Below are 5,271 nucleotides of genomic sequence, written 5' to 3'. Positions count from 1 at the left end.
GAGTCGGGACCCGAGTCCTCCTCTATCCCAGCAGTCACCGGAGGCAGTGAGGTAATGGAGGAAGAATGTAGGGAGTCCTCCAGTGGACCAAACGTCCTCTAGCGAGTCGATGAGAACCATAGAGATCTCGAAGCTCTGGGAGTACCGCCCCTTAGTCACGTGGCTTTGGTCCCCACATTTTTTGTGATTGGCGCTGGTTAGCGTATAGGCAACTGCTTTCATTTGTGGGGGCCGATGGTAGTGACAGAGTCTCTCCGCGAAGACCAGAAACCTACTGGGCTCGCCTTGCGGGTGAGGAGCTCACTCATTTCGGCTCACGGGTGTCAGACCGGCCGCTGCAATTTGCTGGGCCGACGGACCAGGCCGCAGCGCAAAGCACGTCGGGATTTGTAGTTCTGGTCTAGCGAGGGCATTGTCCGGGAGGCTGCAGGTGGCACTTCAAGCTGCCATTCAGGGATCTGCGGCCTTGCCCAAGCAGTCGCCCACGTTGGCAATGCAATTCGGAGCTGCCGACGGCTTTTCTCATCTTGTGCCCACGCTCACATCACACTGCCTGACCGAGTTCCGCCTTCGAAAGCGACGTGGAAGTGGGCAGTTTAGATCAAACCAAAGACGGCCAGAACAAGGCCCATGTAGAGTATGCCAGGCTGAATGTCAGACATTGGCATCTGGCCTCCTTAGCTTCCCATTGCACTGGAGAAGGGCAGGCTGACTCAGCTTTAGGGATGGCCCAGGGAACACCTACTCCCATCTGTAGTTTAACATCACCAGAAACTCCAAATGACATCAACAAAATACCCACTATCCAGGAGTAGGAAGAAGAGAGAAAGACAGACAGAGACAGAGAGGGAAGGAGGAGGAAAAGGAGAAGAAAAGGGGGAAAAAGGGCAAATAACTCCAGACACTGAGTAGGACAGGTTTCCACATGGTAGCTCACAACTGCCTGTAACTTAAGTGCCAATAAGTCGCACACCGTCTTCTGGCCTCCCAGGCACTGCACACAGGAGATGCACATAAACACATACATACACATGTTTTTGAAAAGTCTTTTTTAAAGTGGCTCAAGTACATTTTGCTTTTCTGTTAAGGCACGCATCCTTAATGTGCTTGTCTTCAAAAAAAAACAAAGGTTTTTTTTTTAATGTAAATCATATTTAATAGTGAAACTTTCCAACAAACCATCTGCTTGAAAATGCATGATGTTTGAAATAAATTCTACTAGTGCATAATTACCTGTAGGAAACAAAACCCAAGGAAACCTGTTTAGTGCCTTTTGGACCCAAGCTTTAGAGAGACTCCAAAGATGTCTTTAAAGAAAGGGTGGTTTCTTTTTAAAAGATGTAATCCCTACAACAGTGTTCACAGTTCCTATCACAGCCTTGAGGTGCTTACTTCTGTTGTGTGTCTGCCTTTCCCTGTCTGCCTGAACAACTGAAAATGTATGATCATGACTTAGAGCCAGAATTGTTGGAGGCATGAAAACAGAAATCAAGTTTTTTTTTGTCTTTCTTCTGAATAAGGAGGCAAATTCCAACTTTAATCAAAATAAATTTCACACATCAGAGTTCTTTTCTAGCTGAATGTTTTAAAACACAACATTTGGGAAATGGCCTGAGTCTATTGCTCCCAGGGTAGTCATTAAACAGCCCAGAGCTAAGGGAGCTATTGCTCCCTGGTTATCAAGCTGCCAGGAGGTAAATATTAGAACTAAGCTGGACTTAAAATATCCTCAAATTAGAAACACAGTTGTTGCTTTGACCTGGTAAGGAATAGGGTCCAGATGCTGTCTTTGTCTTTAAATGATTCTGAAAGGCAGGGAACAGAACTTAGAGAAAAAGAAAAAGAAAGAAAGAAACTACACTTCAGTGTCATCTTCTCCACAGGCAGTGGACAGAACTGATGAGAATGCAAACAAAGCAGGGCTATGTTGTCCCTGTGCACAGCATCACCTGGCATGCATGTAGTTCACGCCTCAGTTCCCGCTACTACCACAGGGAAGAGGAACCCAGGATGGAATTATGAGCAGCAGGAAATCCTAAAACATGCCTTCAGTATGCAAAGAGTGGTGGCGTTTCCTCTTTTCTGCATTACACTCAGAAATTCCCCACCTGGGAAAGAGTTACTCTGTGTAGCCCTGGCTGCCCTGGAACTCTATAGACCAGGCTGGCCTTCAACTCAGAAATATACCTGCTTCTGCCTCCTGAGTGCTGGGATTAAAGATATTTGCCACCACTCCACAGCTATATAATACAGAAATCTAATATAATCTAAATCCAATCTAATGGAAGAGGGAAGATGCCCAAAAGCTGAGTGGTGCCAGCCTTCTATCTGAGCCTGACATGCAGCTCTAATCTGTGTGACATAGCCTTACTGTTACCAGAAAAACTGTCTCCACACAGTTACCACCCAGATGTTTGCCTTTCCATAATTGCTTACTTGAAAGTTAAAACTACCCTCATGATTCCATGAGTTCACTCTGGAATAAAACTGTCTAGCTCCAGCTTTGAGAGAACAAACTCATAGGCTGTTTTAAAAGAGACAGCTGGGTTGGAGAGATGGCTCAGTGGTTAAGAGCACTGACTGCTCTTCCAGAAGTCCTGAGTTCAAGTCCCAGCAACCACATGGTGGCTCACAACCATCTGTAATGGGATCTGATGCCCTCTTCTGGTGTGTAATAAATAATAAATGTGTCTTTAAAATAAAAACAAAACTGCAGCAGTAACCACCTCAAAGAATTAGTATGTTTTGTTTTGTATTGTTTTACAGCCTGTCATCTAGCACAGGTTGGCCTCAAACTCCATATAGTAAAAACTGACTCTGACCTGATTGTCCCTCCTCTTGCATGCTGGGATTACAGGTATGCATCACATGCCCAGTCATTAATGTGGTTCTGAGGACTGGTCCCCTGGCTTCGTGCATATATAGCTAACACTCTGCCAACTGAACCAACTTCCCATCCTTAGTGTTTTTCCATTTTTTGGCTTTTAAAAACATTTTTACATTATTTTTATTTTGTGTATATGATTGTTCTGTCTACATGTATGTGTGTGTACCATGTGCATGCAGTGCCCGCAGAGGCAAGAAGAGGATGTTGGATCCCTTTAGAACTGGAGCTAGAAACAGTAAGTAGTTAGCTGCCATGTAGGTGCTGGGAGTTGAACCTGGTACATCTGGAAGGGCAGTAACTGCCACCTGGATTTGTGTTTTATGTTGTTATTATTGTTTGGTTGCTTGCTTGGTTGATTGTTTTCTGTGTAGCCCTGGCTGTCCTACAACTCAATTTGTAAACCAGGCTGGCCTCCAACTCAGAGATCAGCCTGTCTCTGCCTCCTGAATGTTAAGATCAAAGGCATAAGCCACCACACCAGGCTCCTGTGTTTGTTTCTTTGAGACAGGGTTTTCCTATGTAGCCTCAACTGGATTGAAATTTACTGTGTAGATAAGCCTGGCCCAAAACTCGGAAATATTGCTTGTTTCTTCATAGAGAGTGCTAGGATCAAAGACACAAACCATCAGGCCTTGTTGTTTGTTTGTTTGTTTGTTTCTAGAGATAGGGCTAGTATCTCACACTATAGCCCAGGCTAACCTGCAATTCATTATCTGAAACTGACCTCAAACTTGAGGCAGTTCTCCTGAGAACTGGGATTATATTAGTTAAGTAGTCCCTTATGCCCACTTGTGAGAAATTAATAACAATGTATTAGTATGTGTGGTAGTTTAAATGAAAATGACCCCTATAGATTTATATATTTGAATATTTGGGTCTCAGTTTATGGAATTGCTTGGGAAGGATTAGGAGGCATGGCCTTGTTGGATATTTGTCAGTAGAGGCAGGCTCCTATTTGTAGGACATGATATAAGCTCTCAGCTACTGCCTGCCTGTCTGATGCCATATTTCCTATCATGACAGTCATGGGAGAATCCTCTGAAACTGTACACCTCCAATAAACTCTTTTATCTAAACTGTCTTTGCCATGCTGTCATATCTTTGTAGTAGCATAGACTGATAGAGAAATATATCGGAAGTTGACCTCTGGTCTCCACTGGAATGCACACACACATGAACACCCTTCCATAGATGAACATACACATATCACATATGTACACCTACACACACAGGGTGGGGGGAAGAGCTACCTACTCACCTACCAAGACCCTGCCTCAACATCTACACCTCTTCCAAAAAAAAAAAAAAGACAAACTAAAGTCAAATAAGCAAATGAACAACTCTTGAATCTCTAGATTTAGAAAAGGGAATAACTCTTATGTTGGAGTCAATCTTAGGGATGAGAGACCAAACCTACTCCATTTTGAGACTAGACTCCACCTTAGAAGAAACAAACAAAACTGATAACTTGACCTGCAGCTGAACCCAAGCTGCACCCAAGTACCAAGAAGGACCCCATGGCTTGTCCTTGGCCCAGACCTCAGAATTACTCCTTAGCTACTTCCTAGCAACAGTCAATCAAAGACTAGTCTAGTCATTCCAGTTGTACTCTCTGGCCTCTTGTGATTGTATACGGTCTTGCTTCAGAGCACCCACTGACGGCTTACAAGAGTCATTCTATTAGATGCTTGCTACACTGAACACCCCCTTATGCTCCCATTTCCTATAAAACTTTGTCTTGCCAACGGTTCTGGGTTGCTCCACCTTTCTGTCCTGCGGTGTCAGGGTTGGGTTGGAGGAGAAAGCCCAAGACTGAGCGTGTAATAAAGAGTTCCTAATGTGATCATATTGGAAATGGCTCCTTGGTTCACAAATGCTTCCTGACACAACAGGGCAGCTTATAGGTCCTCTAATTGAGATTGGTTTCCAAGAATACCAAAGCATGGAACATAACAGAATATGCAATCAACTCAGGCATAAGAAAGTTTCCTAGTAATAGCACATGAGAAAGTTTCCTTGTAACAATAGTAACATCATAAAATGGCTGGCTAGACAGACAATGGTAACCCAGGTCTTAAGTTTTTTTAATAAATGAATACCTTTGGCCAGGCTTGGTGGTGCATGCCTGTAATGTTAACACGTAGGAGCAAAAAAGATCTCAAATTTGAGGCCAACTTGTTTAAAAGAAAAACACAATAATAATGATTCACCCCTTTGGTTATCTGAAGGTATAGTTTATGTCTTTGCTACATAGGGATCTGTGCTAATCAGGACACAATTAATTGATTATTATTTTACATATTTGAAAAGAATATGGCAAAATGTGTTTATTCATTTTTGCTTTGCTAACTTGTGTGGACTCAAATTCCCACCCCATCCTTCTC

Source organism: Micromys minutus (assembly GCF_963924665.1).
Source record: "Micromys minutus genome assembly, chromosome: 8".
Lineage (NCBI taxonomy): Eukaryota > Metazoa > Chordata > Mammalia > Rodentia > Muridae > Micromys > Micromys minutus.
The sequence above is the reverse complement of the archived record's forward strand: the minus strand, read 5'-3'. Positions refer to the sequence as shown.